Source organism: Stegodyphus dumicola, chromosome 5, assembly GCF_044657685.1.
Source record: "Stegodyphus dumicola isolate Sdum_Otavi_A_Nest chromosome 5, ASM4465768v1".
Classification (NCBI taxonomy): Eukaryota; Metazoa; Arthropoda; class Arachnida; order Araneae; family Eresidae; genus Stegodyphus; species Stegodyphus dumicola.
The window spans coordinates 140,488,565-140,509,087 of NC_140772.1; the positions used below are offsets into that span (position 1 = coordinate 140,488,565).

Consider the following 20,523-nt stretch of genomic DNA (forward strand, 5'->3'; position numbering starts at 1 on the left):
GTTTTTAAGGGTATTTTACGGCTTGTTGGATGTGTTGAAGTCCTATTTATTTACCCTTGATTTCCTTAACAACCTTAGATGCGTAACCGTGAATAAATAAATGAGTCTCGCCACGTGTCAAAGTTGCTTCTTAACAAGGATTCTTTCCTTCCGAATAGGGGTAAGAAGTCTGCGCCGCACATTTGAAGGATGCATATTAATACCAGCAGGCAAAGTATATCTTTCCAAGTTTTCGTTGGATTAATAATGCTATTTCTGAATAGAAGTCGATATGATTTTGGGGTTCCTTTTCTTTCTCTTTCACATTTGCCATTCCTTTCTGGAGAAAAATGATCCAGTTTCATTGTGTGTCCTCAGAATTAGAAACGCTCGATTTTCCAACTCAACTGCAGAAGCAATATTTTTACAGTCATGGATGTGTGACTTTAAAAGTCAACTTGTTAAATGCAATATATCTGCTTTCTCTTTCTAGGTATCATATATATTTTTAGAACACTAAAATAAATAAATACAAAACTTATTTAAAATGTATTCGAAAGCAACTTCCTCTTCTCACAGAAACAAGCTTGAAAGCGGTACACTAATCATAAAATTTATTGTCTAAACCAATTCTAAGCAGTCGAAAGTAAACAACTAAACAATATTAAGGCAGATAAAACTGCTTTGAGAGACCTTGCTGGCACCAGCTGGCAACCAACATAAAATTCCGTTCTTTGTTCCAATCAAGTTGCGCACTATAGTATTTAGTACTTATTTATTTAGTTTATTTAGTTTGATTTAAGAACTGCGTGGTCGTATTCTAACCACACTAACTGAAGTCAATTATAGCCTGCACATAATATTCTTCGAATAATATGCACCTTGATATATTCGAAACAATAAACTACATGAAGAATTGAATACCGTGCAGTTAGAACTACACACTATAAAGTATCCAAGAAATTCCTTAAAATATCGGTCTTAATTAATAATGAGTGTATTGGCAATTATGATTAAGATGTATATCATGCTCATAATGTAAAACTCGCCAGGGCGATCCTTAACATAAATATGACTAATATAGTAAGTATAGACAGCAATTATCTCGCTTTTACTACTTTTGTCTATAATCAAAATGTAAGCCCTGATGTAAACTGAAACTTCTAAGCTAAAACTTCTAAAATGTAAACCTGAAACTTCTAATTTTCTGGTCTCAAGGAGCTACTATAGTGGACATTCTTTGAAATGACACGATTCAGAAACGAATTATTCGGCAGGGATAGTGCTTCGTGTACAGGCACCCTCGTGACTACACCATTCCAATCCAAAGAATTTAAGAAAAAATCTAGCATGGCACTTCAGGAATAAATAGAATTTCATTTCCGAAATATTACAATAATTTCAATGAGTGGGATAAAAAATTTGTTGATTCCCCCCCCTTCTTTTTTTAATTATGTGGGGAGGGTGGAGGCTATATTATACTTTTTAAGCATATATGTCTGAAAGCAAGACATATTGCAAAGAAAGTAGCAGATAAACTAGAATCAGAACATGTTACTTACTAAGAAGTGCAATTCATTTAGACTCATAAATTAATTATTGCATTAAAAAATTAATCTCTTTTTGAGTGTAATTAATTATCAAAATTTTTCCTCAAAAAGGAATGTCATGTAAATGGAATTCAATTAAATTCTGTGGATGACAGATAAGAATTTCATTTAATTTCTGTAACCATTTGATTTCATTTTTGTAGTCTGAATATTAATTTCATTTCATTCTGTTCACAGTTGAACTCAATTTTCACTATCTGAATAAATTCCCACTTTCAGAAAAATTCTAAGCAAATTTAATTTCTCACATTACAGCAAAAAGTAAAAATATAACTCAAATAATTTGAAATCATTCGAACGTAACAATTAAAAACAAAACTAGACGTTAAATTAAAATTTACAACCGACCTTTCAGAATGGTAGAACATAAGTTAAGCTCACAAAGAAACACTGTTCTACTAATAAAACACTTTTTGTACACATCTTTAAAATAAATAAACAAATAAATAAAATAATGTAAACGAAACTTACCATTAACTTTTAACTCTACATCTAGCCAAAAACTTTCTAGTTCACAATCAAAATGCGTCCAGTAATCAGATACCGTTAACAGGTTCTTAGCATAAAGTTGTGGTGGCAACAAGCAACAGTAATAATTAGTCAATGATTGCATTCACATGCTTTTTCTTTTCCCTTTATTTTAAACTCGTTTGTATTTTCTGGAAAGAAGGGGGATTCTTAGGCACGTAGAGAAGTACATAAGATAAAGTGACTAAAACATTAATTGCAAGTTGAAACAAAATGGCTCGGTTCACCTTTTCTCTGTCTTCAATAGTTTCTACAAGTAATTACACTGACTTATCACAACAGTGCAGCCTATATTTCGCTAGTTTGCAATAGCGAAAATATGATTTTGTTTTCGAAGGTATGTAAAGTAACATGCATAACAGGCGTTACTAGTACACTAAATAACGTTATTCGAATAGATAAGAAGTCACTTACTAAATATTTGAACCTAACACTGAAGAATAAATCTTACATTTAGTAGTCAAAGTATTATATCAAATCGTAATAATGTTAACTGCAACTTGAATACTTTATTATGGTGGGAAAAAAGACCATTTCGCATTCAAAGACGTTATTGCCTACTTCGAAAAGCATCTGAACTTAACATGCTGCGTCTAAGAATATTCAGAAGTATAAAATAGATTTCTGTGACCGTTAATCTCCTCCATTTACAGTCAATTACATCCACAAACAACTCCTTATGACCCGCATCTTGGTCAACTGAGGGATGGCCGCAACCCTTTGATGTCCGCTTGACCACGGGGCAGTCGGGGCCCTTTTCTCTGGACCCTGGGCACTCGAAAATGTGCCTGCAGGGGTTTCGCTTTAATTCAGGACCTCCTCTCGGTTCATTACAAGGGATAATGCACCCCCCATGAAAAGGCTTCAGTAAACGATGCTCTGAAGCGTTGTTGGGCCTCTTTCCACTCGGAAAACGTACTACAGAGTAGTGTGCATAGAATGCGCTCGGAACAGCTTTGTGCATTCCTCCAGCGATTCTTAAAACCTGTTGCACCCGCTGGGGATTTTGTAATTGCACAAACATTTCGGATGTCTCAGAAAGGAGGCCATAATAAAATATAAGCGCCTTTGAGAGTCTTATTCCTTCCTGAAGTTGTTGCTTTACAGAAAAGAAGAGAAAGAAGAAGAAGGAAAAGCAAAGCATCTTAACTTTTAAAAACTGCTAAATATTAGAGAAAAACCCTGAAAGGAAATAACCTTTTCTTCTTTTTTTAAAATATCAAAAAAAAAATTAAATTTTAAAATTAAATATGCAATTATTTTTAATTTAAAAAACATTAAATTACTTCAGGTATCAGATTGCTTTTAAAAGTAATTTTGCATTCAAGAAGCCAGCGGCCAAGATGTAGGTATTCAGATCTCAAATGTTACCGGGCGCAAAATTTGGGGGGAGCAAATTTTTTTTAATTTAGATGCGCACTGGGCGGCAAAATTTAAAAGCTACAGAAATTGTTTCGGGTGCCAAAATGTCTAGCGCCGGCCCTATGAATCATGTACAACTTGAAATTTTCTCCACATACCAAAATGAAAACGGGAAATTTGAACGCAAATGGGCATAAAATGCTATTAGAATGGAATTGCAAATTTCTCAATTGTAATAAAAATATTTTCAAAAGTTCGGAGAATTTTATAAATAAAATAAGGTAAATTCTAGTTAAAAAGAGGGTATAGGGTTTTTATGAAAGGGATCTGTGAAAACGCAGACTGAGTGGGGATATTTTTAGATCTGGATTAGGTGGGAGTGAAATAACTCATCATTTCCTATAAGGCTCGGCTGAGAATAAAACTAGCACCTTATAGTTAGGGGCCTACCAGCGGCCGAGCGGTAAAGTCGTTGAACACTGGCAGTTCGATCCGAGGTTCGAATCCCTCGAACGAGCTGGCTGCATGGGTGTTTTTGTGGTTTTCCCCATGTTTACTCAGCTAATGTTAAAATTCCACAGCTAATGCTAATTTACAGTGTCATATTAAAATTCCTACAAAAAAAGAAATATCTTTTAGAAAGTTGCACTGAATCGCTATATAAAACAATGTGCATGAAATTGAATTTCATCTTTAAGGCAAGAAATATTTCATTATATTAAATAAAGCATAACTGTCTATATTGCGAGTTATTGATAAAAAGAGGGAATGATGATAAGCATTCATACTACAAGAATAAATGACAGCTAAGTTTATTGTGTCGACTTCCTAATATCTGTTCTTTTTCAAGAGATCACCGAGAACATTTTAATTTAGCTATTCCTAACTGGTCAGTATGTAACGATTGACGTCTATATCGTAAAATACACTCATGTCCATAAATTAAGTATAATTCGGAGTCATGCGGAAATCGAACTCTAAAATAAATATATCACCTGTAAAATCACTACACACATCTTCAAGAATCATATGCAAATTTCAGGAAGTAACCAGATGACACCGATGGTACGTCACAATGACGAGAGTGTAAGAGAGTGATATATAAGGAATACAGGAAAATAAGTAAAATTGTTCGCAGGCGCTTTATAAGCATTTCAGTGCAATAACCGAATAGTTATGACACAAAGGACGCATTTGGACGATTTTTTACGTGGTAGAATTATCGGTCGTCTGGAATGTGGGCGTACCCAACTGGAAGTATCATACGAACTTGGAATTGCCCAGAGTGTCATCTCCAGGCTTTGGCAACGATTCCAAGATGATGGTAATGTGAGTAGACGTTACAGCACAGGTCGCCCCAGAGTTACAACGCCGAATGAGGACCGGTATTTGGCAGTTACTGCCAAAAGAAACAGGCGGAGCACAGCCTCAGACTTGTCTCGTAAGCTCTCTTCAGCCACTGGTACGACAATTTCAAGGCAGACCGTATACAGACGCTTAGGGCAGATTGGTCTATATGCTCGTAGACCTGTCAGATGCGTTCCACTTACTGCAACTCACTGTCGCCTGCCGTTGGCCTGGAGTAGAGAGCATGCATTGTGGACACCGCAACAGTGGTTTTGTGTGATGTTTTCCGACGAGTCCAGGTTTAGCTTACAGTCTCATTCGCCGGACTTTCATATGGAGAGCTCCATGTACCCGTTACCACCAAGAAAACATCATTGAACGACACCGTTACGGTGGTGCAGGAGTGCTCGTTTGGGGTGGAATTATTCTGGGTTCCAGAACTGATCTGCATGTTCAAATTCGAACCATGACAAGCCAAATCTATCGGAACGTCATTCTGGAACAACATATACGTTTGTTTTGGGGCGCCATAGGCGCACAATTTGTGTTTATGGATGACAACGCCCGTCCTCACCGTGCAAACATCGTAAGCGAATGCCTTCAATCTGAGGATATCACCCGTATGGACTGGCCAGCATTCTCACCGGACTTGAATCCAGTAGAGCACGCGTGGGACATGCTTGGCCGACGAGTTGCAGCCTGTCAACCTCCTCCTACATGTCTACCGGAACTTCGGAAAGCATTGCTTTTTGAGTGGTGTAATATCCCCCAAGATCAGATCGATAATTTGATACTCAGCATGCCTAGGCGTTGTACGGACTGCATTGCATCGTCTGGGAGACATACAATGTATTAACAATCACACAAACCATGTAATATTGGTTTTTTGTAAATAGGGTTTTTGTAATTTGCTCCAGGGAGAAAAAATCGCTAATTTTTTCAATAATATCAAACATATAGCATCTTTTTTTGCTCTTTACCTTTTTTGTTTAATAAATAAGCTTTACAAATAAGTCACATTTGTTTTGCTTCTAACTCTTCCTTTGCCTGATTTTGCATTATACTTAATTTATGGACATGAGTGTATATTTATGCTTAATGAAAGTTAATTTAAAAATGACGCATTTTGATGCCTAAAAATTTAAATTTTACAATCAATATTCTGAAAACTGCTTTCATTTCTGAATACTTTTTACTGATTTTCTGCAATACTTAATTACGCATTTAAAAATGTTGCGAATTATTTATTTTATCAGATTAACAGATAGTCAAAACAAATTTTAGTCAAAATCTCAGAGTAGCAAACCTCATTAGTATGAAATAGTTATTCAAAATCTATCAATAATGTAAATTAAATAATGCACGATTTCTAAGTTTGAAGGAAGCTTTCTAAATTTGAATGAAACTATCTCATATTCATAGTGTTATTAGATCTTTTCATTTAAACAAACACGTCAGTCTGCATAATTCTGCATACTTGGAGGATATTCGAAAATGGTGGTTGTAGACTTTATTTCGTTTTAAATTTTACTATAGACACAATTTCGAACGACAGAGTTCCTCAACAAGATACAAAGATTTTATTTAAGTGCTTTAATTTTGAGAAACTAGTTGTTGATCACTGAAGGTTAGGCCAAGGTGGGCAAAATTTGCAATTAGTAAAATATTCACTGTGCTTTTATAAATTAAACGTAAAAGTTCTGTATCTTTACTTTCAAATCTCACATCGATATTACTCTTAAATACTAGCTTCCTAACGCTAACTACAATTTAGTAACCAGTGTTTTTTTATTTCGCATAGAAACATTAACCGCTAAACTGAATGACCTTTAATCTGCATTAGGTTGAAGAATGTGAAACTTGAACCGCTGTTAAGTACTGAAAAGTTTTTTGGTAAATATCTACATGATACTTTTTGTGTAAAGGTCTGGAATTTTATTTATTTGATACATTAAAACATCATAAATGCTTTACCAGCCAAGAGCTTTTACTCTACGGCAAGCGTGTCAAACTCGCGACCTTTGACAAATTTTTATACAGTCGTGCGTTCATCAAGAGAAAATAACATACATTTTATTAATACAGACTAGAATTCCATCGAATATCGAGGCATATATACAATGTTAAATGCTAAAAAAAACTCTTGGGACGGTCTCTTTACAAAAGTACTTTCTCGGCCAATAATGAGAAAGAGATAGCAGATGGTGTTATTAACAGAAATTAAGTGAGACTCTAAAGACAAAAATGCAGTAAAAGGGCATACCCGAATTTCACAAATGCTTGCATGCGTGATTCAGCAAACTTTACACGGTAGTGATTTCTCTGAATGGTAGCATATACCAGAGGGATCAACTTTTCTCACTTATAAAAAGGAGCAAGATATCAGCGGGATCCCGTTAACAAAACAGTCATGGGATTTCTATTCTGAAAACTGCTAATTCGGGCAACTTCTCCAAACATCCGAAAGCTGTTTGTAGATAAAAGAAAGCAGACATCAGGAAAGAAGCAATGCATATCTTTCTGTTATCCTGATTTCCTTATGTTCCTTTTTTTTTTTTTTTTTTTTTTTTACTTTTACACTTACTACATTAACTATGAAAATGACTTTCTGCTTCTCGCGGCCTGCACTATTGTATGCTGATAACTGTTTAGCCACTTGAGATACTGACAGTCTTGCTCTACAAGTATCGTCTTTAAAGTTGTATTTTATGGAACTTTCCTATATCCGATATTAAAACTGCTTTCATGAAATTGTTTATCTTGTTTTGAGGAGGTTTTGTATTCGAAAGTACATACCTAAGTTCAGTATTTAAAGGGAAAAAAACCTATAGCATCTTTCTCGACACCCTATCAATATGTACGTACATGTACCATTATATCCATTATATGCATAATTAATTCACAATTATATTGTTTCTCATATGCAAATGTTGATTTACAAATATCTACACCGACGATGAGGAAGCTGGTTGACTTAAATACGGTCACATATCTGATTGTTCCATTGATTAAAGTTAATTAATTCAAGTTATGGAACAGCATTAGTATAAAAGGTAAATTAAAGTAGGTTTTTTTGTCAGAGTAAAAGAAGACACGAGACCACCCGTGCAAGTTGGAACGATCATAGACAATTTTTAATTCATCCAAAATGCCCTGCAATCTACAGAGGGTGTTTATATATTTTCAGAACGATTCCAATGAAGAATTTAGAAAAAAGCAAAAGTTTTGAAATGAAAATTTCTGGTAACAGCTTATTATCTAAAATGAAAAACATAGCCTGCTACTTTTAAATTTATTCTTTTTTCAAAATGTCGCATGTAAACATGCTGTGGATTAAAGGATATGTTTTTGCTCTTTATGAAAAGCATGGTATTAAAATTTCTAAGCGCAAAATAAACAACATTTTTATTAAGTGGAAATTAAGAATCGTCAGTCGTTACTTCGACACGGAAAGAAGACTCCAAACGAATACCTGAAAAAAAGGTACGTACTGTTTCCATTTTTCTGAAGTTAAATCTTTCCTGAATCAATTGCAAAGTTCTTTTAGACATCTGTAGCAACAATAAATGAAATTTAAAAAAAAAAATCGAGATTTATAAGCTGAAAAAGCTAAAATACATGATGTTTGCCAGGTTTTGCCGAGACACCAAGCTCAACGCATAGCAACTTCATAAATCTTGTATGAAAACTATTTAGCAGAAAATAAATGGAAACACATTATGAGCCTTGGTGAAGCATAGATTTACTTAAATGACAGAAAAAAAAAATTGTAATCAAAAAAGAAAGAGAAAAAAACCTACATATCTAGTTCCATCAGTGCAAAGAAAGTGTCAACAAGGGTTTTATGATTGTCGCAGGGTTCTCTTATAGTGAGAAATTAAAAATAAAAAGAGTGGGAAAAAGTGTTAAAATCAACTCAATGTACTTTTAAGAGAAATTTTTATGTTCAATAAGTACAGAAAAAAGTTTCATTTCTTTATCCCAATGATTTTCAAAGGGTGAAATTTCATTAAGACAAAGCAACTAGTCATAATTCGAAGCGTACCTCTGCATTCTTTAAAAAATGAAGATTGATACAGTTATTGCATATATACCGTTTTAACGCATTCATGCGAATTCCCGTGACGTTTCATCTACGAACTATTCTACCGATGGTCTCTTGAAAAGAGCTAGCTAGCTCATTCTAAGCACAAACGTACCATGATTGGCTGACGTAGGGTAAAAAGAATGGAAATCAGTATCCCTGGAAATTTTACGAAAAGCTTTTCTAGACATTGAAGGTAAGAATTTCCTACTTCCGTGCTTCTATCATGGAACTCACGATGCAGACTTATAGTCTAGAAAAAGGCTATCGAAATTTTAAAAAATGCTCTTTACATTTTAAATATGAATTAAACCCGAAATCGTTCTAAAAGTATGTAAACACTCTCTCTGTATATCTGTTCGTAGAATCCTCACTTTGCATTTATTATTTCGCATTTACTTTTTATTTACTTTAAAAATCTTGAAAAGGTTTTTATAATCCGCAATGTAAAAATAGGCAGTACAAGAAAAAATAAGCAAACAGAATAATTAAACGCTTGTAGGAGCTGTGTTTCAAGAGGAACTAAAATGGGTTGTATAATAATATAAAAGCGTGGAATACTTTTGATTTCGTTGAGCTGTTAGCTCCTCTTTGAAAATACTGACTAATTAAAACCCTTGCATTATTACTCTATTCATCTAAGAAATAGGTTCAACAGGTAACTTACATAGCTTGCGAAGTTTCTTCTGTCATCTTTCAAAACGAAAGGCCGTAAAATCATAGTGCTGTACTCTCTCACACATACCCATACATACATATATTTAAAAAAAAAAAAAAAAAAGACTAAAAAGCATGAAAAAAAGGAGCGAGTCCTCTGTGTCCAAACTGGGCACTTGCCTCGTACCACATTTCCTTGCAGCGTTGAAAGAGAGAGACAACAATATTACGTTGTGTCGTCGCCCAGGTGCGGGGTCAGAGGGTTGCATTCCGAGTCCGAGCATGACAGGGGTAACCTGAGACTCGAACGTTTTGATCGCCTTGTAAGATAGAAGCACCGATAAGGGGCCCTGCCGCACGCCCTGCAGGTGGGAGGCCCGTTCCCACACTCCGGCGATGATTATTAGGCTGGGAGGAGGTGGGGGATGTGCACGTGCACTCGGCTCGGTTCCGATTCCGTTCGAGTGGTTATGTAAACGTAGGGGTGTGAGGGGTGGCAAGGAATGAATTTTTTATCGCCTTGTCTAGGCCTTTTCTATGCAACATCGTCATGACATGTTAGCCATAAGGAGAGTTATGGTTCTAACACCAACGCAGTTCTGCACGGGTATGGACTTCGGCTCGAGCGCCTGCTCTTCGTGACACGTTCACTTCAGTCAGCTGTCCACGACATTGTTTGAGAGAAGACAAGCTCGCTCACCAGGCGGAAGAGAAAATGAACGCGTTTCAGGCTGAAGTTTCCAAAGCTCGTCCCTAAATGTAGACTCTCGCTTATTATTAAATAATAAATGAATGAGTTTAGAACTCACTTCACTTACATTTTCTAGTAGAATAGACGAAATACTACAACTGCAGAAAAGATTCAACGTAAGAAATAACATGCTACACAAAATAAACCTTAAAAATGTGTAAGCCTTTTTATAATGTTTATAAATTTCATTAACATTAAAAGCTGACATAATTTTGATAGCGAACTATTAGAGATAGAAGCAAATGAGGATGCCCAAATGTATGCTTTTGAAAAGATCTGTCGTTTGGCTCGCGCACTTTAACGACAGTTTGTTTACCCTAGAAACGGAACTAGCGAACATAGGAGCAAATGGAAGATATCCAAACAAGTTAAAATAGAAAGATACTAGTAAGATAGAGTACTCCGCACTAATGGAAACGGAGTTTAAATTTGTCACGTTTTAGCGCTCAGCAGATTTTTATTTTAAACATTCATAATCTTAGAATTTGGAAGTTTTAGAACTTTAAAATATAAAAGATAGATTCGGTTATGAAAGTCTTTTTTTTTTTTTTTTTTTTTTTTTTTTTACAAATGGTGGGGACTTGCCTATAACGGCATTGTCTACTACTAAGTTCAGAAGCAATAGCCATTTTATTGTGGAGGCACGTTACCTCCTATGAAGGGACAGACAATTTTACATCCATGCCTTCTCCGGGATTCGAACCCGAGCCCCTTGGTATCGCAGTCAGGCTCCCCTAACAACTATACCGTCTGGGCGGCGTAGACCATACTATACTATAGTAAAATACGATCATTTGGTTTACGGAATTATGAAAAATACATTAAATATAATTTCATTTAATATAATACCATACTGTCAATTTAAGCAACGCAGACACAGGCACATATACACCCCCCCCCAAAATAGTCGAAAATTACAGTACAACTTTATAAATTACTCAATATCATATTCTTCGTAAAAAATTTGTATGAAACTTCTTGCTCCAGAGCCCGAAACTATTTTTCATTGTATATATAAAATTTAATTAAAGCGATAGATTAAATGATATATAAAATTTAATTAAAGCTGTAGAAGTGAATTTGAAAATATTTGTCATTTATCATGTTACCTTGCTCTGGATTTATTTTGCATATTATATTTTTGTTGAACAATAAGACGAAAACGAAATCGGTACTCCCTCTTTTATTGCCTTAGCGGACTACAAAATTTAATAGCTAATCAAACCAGATGTAACACACAGCAAGGTATGAGAACGTGTGGCGAGATTTCGACAAGATATCTCAGTCGATATAGAGATTCAATCTTAGAGGCCGCTCTAATAAGGAAGTACCATTTGAAATGTCGCCGAAAAGGTTTTGTTAAGGTAACCAGTCTGCTGTTGCATTCACTCGTGCTAACTTTTTTTTTTTTTTTTTTTTCAGTTTTATTATTAAGTATAATTTTCTTCGCACTTGCATATTATACTATTCAACAACGAAATTACAAAAATTTTAAAAGCAGCATATCTTTAGAATTCGCCATGCAGTATTAAATGTTGGCATATGTTTTTCTATTTTTTCAGTCTCTTCTCCTCTTATGCAGTTTATCGTATCAGTTCAGTTTTCGTAGTAAGATGGTTTGCAAAACTTTTTATTATTATTATTATTAACGTTTTGTGTGTTAAATTTATTAATTAAATATCATGTTCTCACTTACTCCACGTAAAATTCAATTCAACAGGAAAATCACAAAATATTTAAAAACCTTTATATGCTATACACCTTTAGACTTCCGATAGACAGTCTCGCCGTACCGGGGATAAAAGTGTTTTATGAATGTCTTGGGATAATCAACTGTAATCCTGTCCAAGAGACTTACCCAAGCGAAATACCCTCATATGCGGTCAGGTCGTAAATTTAGAACTTCTTTTTTCACAGGGGGCTGAAAAGTAGGGTATAATCTTGCTCATGGTCTTCAGAAAATGTGGGGGTCGTTTAAACATCTAACTTCTCAACATTCAGCTTTATACAGAGGAAAATACAAATTGAATTCTTTGAATGAATGCAATTTTGTACAATGAAAATGTATTACTTAACGATAAACTGTAAGATAAATAACATCTTTTTTAAAGCCATAGGTGTAGAAAGACAGATATTTGTTACACGAATGAATTTGTAGTAAATATTGAGTTTTTCATTTCGAATGCTATGTTCCACGTATGCGAAGTAGCTGAGTGTGTGAGATAATAGTCATAACCGAATGGCTTTCAACCTTTTCACGGCTAAGGACTGTTTCTCAATTACATTGTGGTCGCTGCTTTTTGGTTAATTTTCTAATGACATATAAACAATAGTTGTTTTTATTTGAGATTTATGAATAAAATAACGCAAACTAGACTGGAGAAAATTCTTAAGAATGAAGTTAAATAATACTGAAAAATACATTATTGATGAACTTTTGTGTTTTATATGTAGTAGTATTAACTACTACTATAATCCTTAAATGGAATCCTTAAATTATATATATCTATGTATAGGTATATATAAATGGAACCAAATATAGAACAAGGTATAAAATATATTTATTATACAATGTTCATTACCATACGTATATTTACGTAATATCAATATAAATAGTTAGTTAGGTTTCGTACATATATCATTTATTTTTATATTTTGTATTTTTTGTATTAGATTCAGGTATTGTATACGTATCTGAAGTTTAATTTGTTCTCTTTTTGGGTTACGACTTTAAGTGAAAAAGAATTGTTAGGGCCTTCATAGGGATTACATTATATACAATCAGTTAGGATCCGACTTTTCCTTTCTTTTAATCATTATATATATTGAAATACTACTTGATAAGTATACATAAAATATAGCGATTTTTAAGCTACTTATTTATTTATCTATTGTTTGGTCTGGTTTGTTTGATTATAGCAAAGTATTCGACGGTTATTTGCCTAAGGGTAAGGGTGCCTCGTGGAGAACTTTCTAAGCAAAACTGACTCTTATGCAGATTACACGTGGGGAAAACCTCGGAAACGCCAATACAGCCATCCCCGTCGATCCGGATTCGAACCCCGGATCGACCTGCCAGAGTTCAACGACTTTACAGCTCAGCCGCTAGTGAGCCACACACACACACATCCACACATATACATTAAATAGTATTTACATTTCGTTTATAAAGTATAATTGAGTGCAATTTAATCATAAAGAGCTAGAAAATATTCTACTAAATTACTTCACGTCGTAGACTTTTTGTTAAGTTTCACCATATTTCTTAAAGAGAATCTCAATGCTAGTTCCATTTCCAAGCTGTTTGTGTACCTTATTTTTCCTGCTTTGAATTATATTTAGAAAATTATTTCACTTGGTTATAGCTGAAAATGCAGTTTTTTTTTATTGAAGAATTTAAGGGTAAGAAGAGAATTATGCCCTTTTCTGATTATTCTTGAAGCATTTAAGTTTTTTTTTTTTTTAAAGCGCACATTAATACGGATCACTGAACTAAAGTGCTCGATACAGGACAGATTAATTAGCTACTAAATTTTGATTTTCGTTGAGTAAAAATGAATTCATCTGCATTCTATAAGAAAGTACGTAAATATTCAAGAAATGTTTTTTTTCCTATTCTCGCAGTCATAATATTTTTCTTAAATATTCAGCTAATTCATATTCAAATAATCCAATCCATTACAATAAGTAATAAATCGATACAGTAAATAAATAATAAAAATCAATTAAATGGAATTTTAATTGATTTTAATTGCCATTTTCCCTCTGATAAACCCCTCTTTAGAGTTTAATAGCAGTCGATCAGCTTTTGTTGGGGGTTCATTTTTCTTTATGGTATGCTTACGTTATATATGTATGTATTATGCATTGCTCATACTCGTCAATTGCAGCTTTTAATATTTTTTGGAAAAAAATCAATATGAGAATCCAGAAAATGATTCTTAGCGACGCTAAAGCTATTATTACTAGGCACTCTCATGCCACAGTGTTTAAAAATAAATCCCATTGTTTAAAGGTAGATTCTATGCTCATATTTTAGTCTAAAATTAAAAGCTGCGAGTCAAAATTAAGGGGGTTGCTCTTAGAAAGCCTCAATTAGAAGTAGTTATAGGAAATGTTAATCAATACTTATAATCTTACGGATTAAACACTTATTCCCTATTTGATCGCGTGTATGGCAAACAGATATTCGTCATTCGTAAAGAAAAGAAAGGTGAATCAAAATGAGTTATATTCTTGTTCTTCCAACTGCAAAAACATCTTAAGATACTATCGGATTTAATCTTTAAATTATTCCAGTAATAATCAGAACAATGGGGGCCATTATTCATAACTATAATTTACTAATGCAAATCCTATTTTGGTTTCAAATGGCTTTCATTAATTACGTTAATGATATACTGATATACTAATACTGAATGAGACCTAAAAACACTTTTGGTACTTTTCCGTTTTGCCGGCGCAAGCGATAAAGTCGCCAATAATGGTACAATCGATGCCAAACGGAATATTCTCGCTGGTAACCTTTTAGGCCTCATTTTCAAAACAAGTCGCAGCTTTTTCTTATCAGATTGATTGTTTCTTTCAATACTGGCATATAATTACATAGAATTTTTATCAGATAGTTCAGTTTTATGCCTAAGGCCATTTTCGGTAATTATGTCAATCAGGATGCAATCACAGCGCTTACCCGAAGCCGAAAATATAGAAAAGGTAAAGTCAAAGATTAAATTCATCAATTCTAATGAGAATGCATTAGCGAAGTAAAGCACTGCAGTTTTACATAATTTCTGAGTAAACTATTCGTACGCATTGAAATATTTCTTGCTTTTAAACTTGTGTTCCAAATTAAGATTTAACTTGAAATTAATGTAGATAATTACTGAGAGCATTAGATTTTTGTAGAATAGTTTGTGTGAGATGAGATCGCTTGGGGTCACGTGATATGAACCAACGAATCAGGATGTTGAACCATGAAAGCATAGTAAATTCTTAAATTAATGTCTTTTTACAAATTTATTGTCTTTATTTATTGGCTTTTTATAAAATTTTAAGCGATATTAAAATGCTTATGCCTTCAAAATAAAAAATTCTTAGAACTAAAATTTTTTAAATATTTTTTATGTGTATACTGTATGTTGTCGCCAATAAAGTCTGCTTGGCGAGATTTGCGCCGGCGAAACGGAAAAGTACCACACTTTTTTTTAAATATATCTTCCCTTATGATCCCTGACACAGCCGTTTACTTTCCCCTTCCGTAATTAACGCAGTCTCCTGCTCTTGACCGCATTTGCCAAGCCACCACCCAAGCATTCACATACTTTTAGCGCCCTAGAGCATACTAAGACAAGATAACCGGCAAAAGCTTGCTCCATATGCAAGTACTGATTGCTCCATATGCATATTGGTATATAGAGGAAACTGGAACTGGTCTTGCGACGATCTATCTGAATTTCATTCATTCATTCGGTTCTCCAGTAAGGAAAAAAAAAAAAAAAAAAAAAAAAAAAAAAAAAGGACTAACTAATCAAAATAAAGCAGGTAATCCGCCTAAACAATCAAAATAAAGCTCTGAGTAAAACTTCAGCGGAACAGGTACTAGGGAGAACCTATTATTTCACTTCGTTAAATGCTCCCATAATTACCAAAATTTTCAATTTGTACGCGCTATACCTTACATGCAGACATTTCCAAAAATAGTTCTTTAAGCTAAAAAATATTCAACTAAATTCATTTGCAGTCTTGAATAAATTTTAATTTTTCGCGATAAAAATACATGCATGTATCTTATATATGCATGTATCTTAAATAACTGTGTTTTACAAAATTCAACGCAAATAATTCAGTTGTCGTAGGCAAAACGCTCAAAATATTCTTATCGCTAGATAATATTTCTTAACACGCCTGACTACAGCAGGCTCCAACTTAGAATGTTGCGATAAATTAAAATGTAATTCTGGATTTTTTAACATTTAATACAATTATATTCACAGTTATATTTATAAATTAGGCACACCTACCTGTGACGTAAAATTTCTACTTACTTGCAGGTCGAGAATAAACCAGGTGTGACTTTCCTAAACTTGAAAACTTTTGGAAATCAAGCATCGCAAACTTAAACAAGAGGAGACCTCATTTTCTTAACGCAGCAAATGAAAAGAATTCCCTAATATACGCAGCACTTTTCATCTCGTATATCAAGCAACAAAGCCAGAACTCAATTCTATCGTTATGTTAAAAATTACAATTAACTTTAGAACGAGATATTCTCAAACCTATTAACTTTTTAATGCTCGTTCAAAATTAACCATGGTTACCATTGCCGTAGTTGCCAAGTTTATTCTCGTATATGCGTGAAAAACGGTTAATGAAGTTATATCACAGCATTAGAATGTTTTAAATCACTAGAAAGTTTTAACATCAACTAACATTACGAAAAAAAGAAATTCTAAGCGCGAAATACATGCAAAATTAGTCATACTCAGTAACAAATCAATACTCGATAGCTTTGCCAAAAATCCTAATCAAAATTGTTCACTATAATTAAAATCAACATCCTAACTTTAAATGAAAGCCACTTTACAACGAAATAGTAGTTGACATTGTAAATAATTGCCTTCATGTGTTTTTTTCTTGTCTTTTGAATTAGCTGCAAAAAGCAAGCCAATATTTCATTTCCCCATCAAAAAGTTCGATCTTCGGTAATTTTAACTTTCGTTTTCTAACGTTGGCACGTTTCGTTCGAACGTTTCGAATGTTGCCACTGCTGGCTTTGAAATTTTTGAGTTTGTTATTCAAAAATTCTTTGGAACATTACTACATGAAAAATACTAATTGAATCCATGTCAAAGAGCAGGAAAATAGTAATTTTAGCTATAGAGGATATCCTATGAAGTATTGAATGACTCATTATTAGCCAAAGGGTCGATGTGCCCAGAAGAGCTATGAATTTCGTTTTGGCATTTTGCGCTGTTTCACTATAAACGGCGAATCACTTTTTAAATTGTTGCCATCAAATCTTAGAGCCCTGTATTATATTTAAAGAAATTAAATAATGAAGAACCTGCATAAATGTATATATGTTTTTCGCTTTGTGATAAAACAACAGTGCCTACAGCCATCCAGTTTTGAAAAACGTACTTCTCTCCCCCCCCCCAAATATGGACATCTAGAAGCCGGAATTTGGTTTATTATCTATTTCATATTTTGTAAAGCATTTATGCGTTTTTGATTAACAAACTTATGTAATTCAAAGCGAGCAATGGCAACACTGTACGAAAAAAAAATTTTATCTTCAGCGCGCGAGACTGTGTATCGGAAATTCTAAAGATATGCTCTTTGAAATATTTCGTCATATTGCTGTTGAATTGAGTTTATGGTTTAAGTGCGAAAAACATGATATTTAATAAATAAAGGTAAAACACAAAACGTTAAAAAAAAAACGCCCCTTTTAGGCGCAATATAAAATCTCAAAGCTTTCAGGTTTTTCTTTTTTTTTTTTTTTTTTTTTAATGTTTTTTCAAAATACTGTTTGTTTAAAGTATCCATACACTTGTGTGAGCTCATTTTAATAACTTTCTAAATAAAGTATTGTTACTACTTATCAAATAGGTTTCTGATAACTTTTCTCAAAACAAGCAAATTTTAAAAGACATTGATCAATAGTATATGTGTGAAGGGTTTAAATTTATTTTAACTAACATTTATTTTAAGTTTAAACTATCTTTCCTGTCAAGCCTTACTTTCCCCTGGAACTGCCAATGCCAGAATATGTAAATTTTAGTAGAACGCGCAAGGATTCAAATTATCAGCGGAAGTATTATGATTTAAATAGGAAGGAAACGAGTTCGGTGTGTGATATTCTGACTTCACGAGCGCGGCGGTAGTTAGAGAGAAATTGAAGAACCCCGCGTTTCGGCCTATGTGCTTGGCGGGAAGTAGTGTTAATCGTTCAAGTGAGCTTCAAGTCTGCTGAATTAGCAGCGGTATTGAAAAACGCGGTGAGTTAGTTATTTTAGAGAGCCTCGTAGTTAGAGTCTTGTCTTTAGTTTCTTTTCAGGTTATTATTTTTATTTGACCGCCGAGTTGGCGCAGTCTGTGAGCGTCAAGAGCACGCAATTGTAATTTATTACGTTGAATAAAAAGGGACTTAAACCCTTCACAAGACTCTATCTTTTATACAGTTTTCACAGTCACCCCTTGGTTGCGTGCAAGTTGGAGGCGCGCAACGTTACATTGGCGCCCGAACACTTATCGAACTGAAATGGCCGAAAATTGGATGGAAACCGCTGGACAACACCAAGAAATGACAAGCCAGTTAGAAGGATTTGGATACCTGGTCCAGACTTTGAGAACGTCAATCAAGCCAAACATCCATTTCGACGGAAAAAATTCGGTGGCGGTATTTCTAGAAGCTCTAGAAAACCACTTTCAGCTCTACCCTGTTCCTGAGAGACAAAATTTGCCATCGCCACATCAGCACTAAGAGGACAGGCCGCGCTATGGTGGAAAAATGTACGCAAATTTTTATTAGGGGAATTTGGAAGCCAGACATATACATTTGAAAATTTCAAAAAATCGTTAGTAAAGGCCTTCCCCATAGTGAAAGATCGCGCACGACTGGAAGCCGAACTATATAGTTTCTATCAACGGGATAAAGCAGAATTGACGGACTTTATTCTACGAAAAATCAAGCTAACGGATATGCTGTATGGGAAGAAACCCGATGCGGAGATTATTGAAATAATATTACCAAGATTGTTACCCGCTGTTCAAGACTACTTTGAAATTAGAAACCCAAGCACATTGCAGGAACTCTTCGAATTGGCGGTGAAGTTTCAAAATCGCAGAATAGCGGAAAAAGCGAGAGGGGCAACGTATTCTCAAAGTACCCGAAGGAAATCTTCAAATGAGGAAACCAGAAATGGAAATCGCTCTTATGGGGGAAAGGGCTATCAAGCTAACTCATCGAAACTCGAAGGTCAAGGCCCAAAAAGAAAATTTGAAAATAAACATCCGCGTACCCAGAAGACACAGATTGAAAGGAAAGCTTTAAACGAGTAGAGGGGCCTGTGAAAGGGAGGGTCCAGACCCCGGAAGTTTTAAAAAAACCCTCAAATAGACATTTAAATACAGTCATCGTAAAAAACTCACAGCTACCAATTATACAAGTCCTGGTTGGCGATGTACCAGTAGAAGCCCTCATCGATACAGGAGCAGAAGGAAATTTTATGAGTGAAAATTTCTTCAAAAAGAATTTTTATAGGTTACGATTATTTAAAACCAAAAATACGGAAATTATAGCGGCGCAAGGAAAAACATGTCACTGCATCGGGAAATTATCATTAAACTTACAGGTAAAAGAGGAAAATCTCAAAGTATTAATTTTTGTGGTGAAACACCTCCAACACTCTCTTATTTTAGGTATGGACTTTTTAAGGGCCGCGAGGGCCAAATTAAATTTTCAAGATAGTTCCGTGGTGCTGGAGATGGACCAGAGGGTGGTGGAACCGGTGGAGACACCTGAATTGGACCTTAGCCATTTGAATGACCAGGAAAGTAAAGCAATACAGCAAGTGGTGAGTAATTTTTCTCATTTGTTTTCAGAAAAACCGGGAAACTGTCAGATCGTGACTCACAAGATTCAATTAAATGCCGAAAAACCTTGTAGGACTAAACCGTATCGCTATGATAAACAAAAAGACTTAATCATCGAAGAACATATTCAGGAGATGTTAAAGAATAAAATAATAACGCCCATAAATAGTGAATACGCGAGTCCAGTCGTACTATGTAGGAAAAAGAACGAGTTTCCTCCTTCGGATAAAAGGGCTTGGAGGTTTGCTATCGATTATAGAAAACTAAATAGCATAACTAAATTTCCAGTTTACCCTTTGCCGGTTATAGACGAGATCATTAGACAGATCAAATCGACGAGATATATGTCTACTTTGGACTTTTTATACTCGTATTCTTAGGCCGAAAATTAATTACGCCTTTAGATAAATTATTCTTTGTGCAACAAAGAGAGCAGGAGTTTAAACAAAAAGATGTGCAAAAGCTCATTGATCAGGCGCTTAAAAGCTCGGATACGGCAAGAAATAGGCAGAAAATATATTATGATAGAAAACGCCGTGAAGCAGATTTTAAAGTTGGGGATAAAGTATTGAAGCGGAAATTTTCTTTATCAAGTGCCCCAGACAATT

At 34.5% G+C, this 20,523-nt stretch overlaps 1 protein-coding gene across 1 annotated transcript in view; it reads right to left on the reverse strand.

The window, feature by feature from the left end:
* The window catches only part of LOC118204934 (uncharacterized), a 98,156-nt gene extending 81,644 nt beyond the window's left edge, over positions 1 to 16,512 (reverse strand). The window contains exons 1-2 of the mRNA XM_085817131.1: positions 16,363 to 16,512; positions 2,061 to 2,248 (exon numbers count right to left, since the gene is read on the reverse strand). The gene's annotated coding sequence lies outside the window, so the exon portion shown is untranslated. The remainder of the gene's footprint in view (positions 1 to 2,060; positions 2,249 to 16,362) is intronic.
* Positions 16,513 to 20,523: the final 4,011 nt, after the last annotated feature.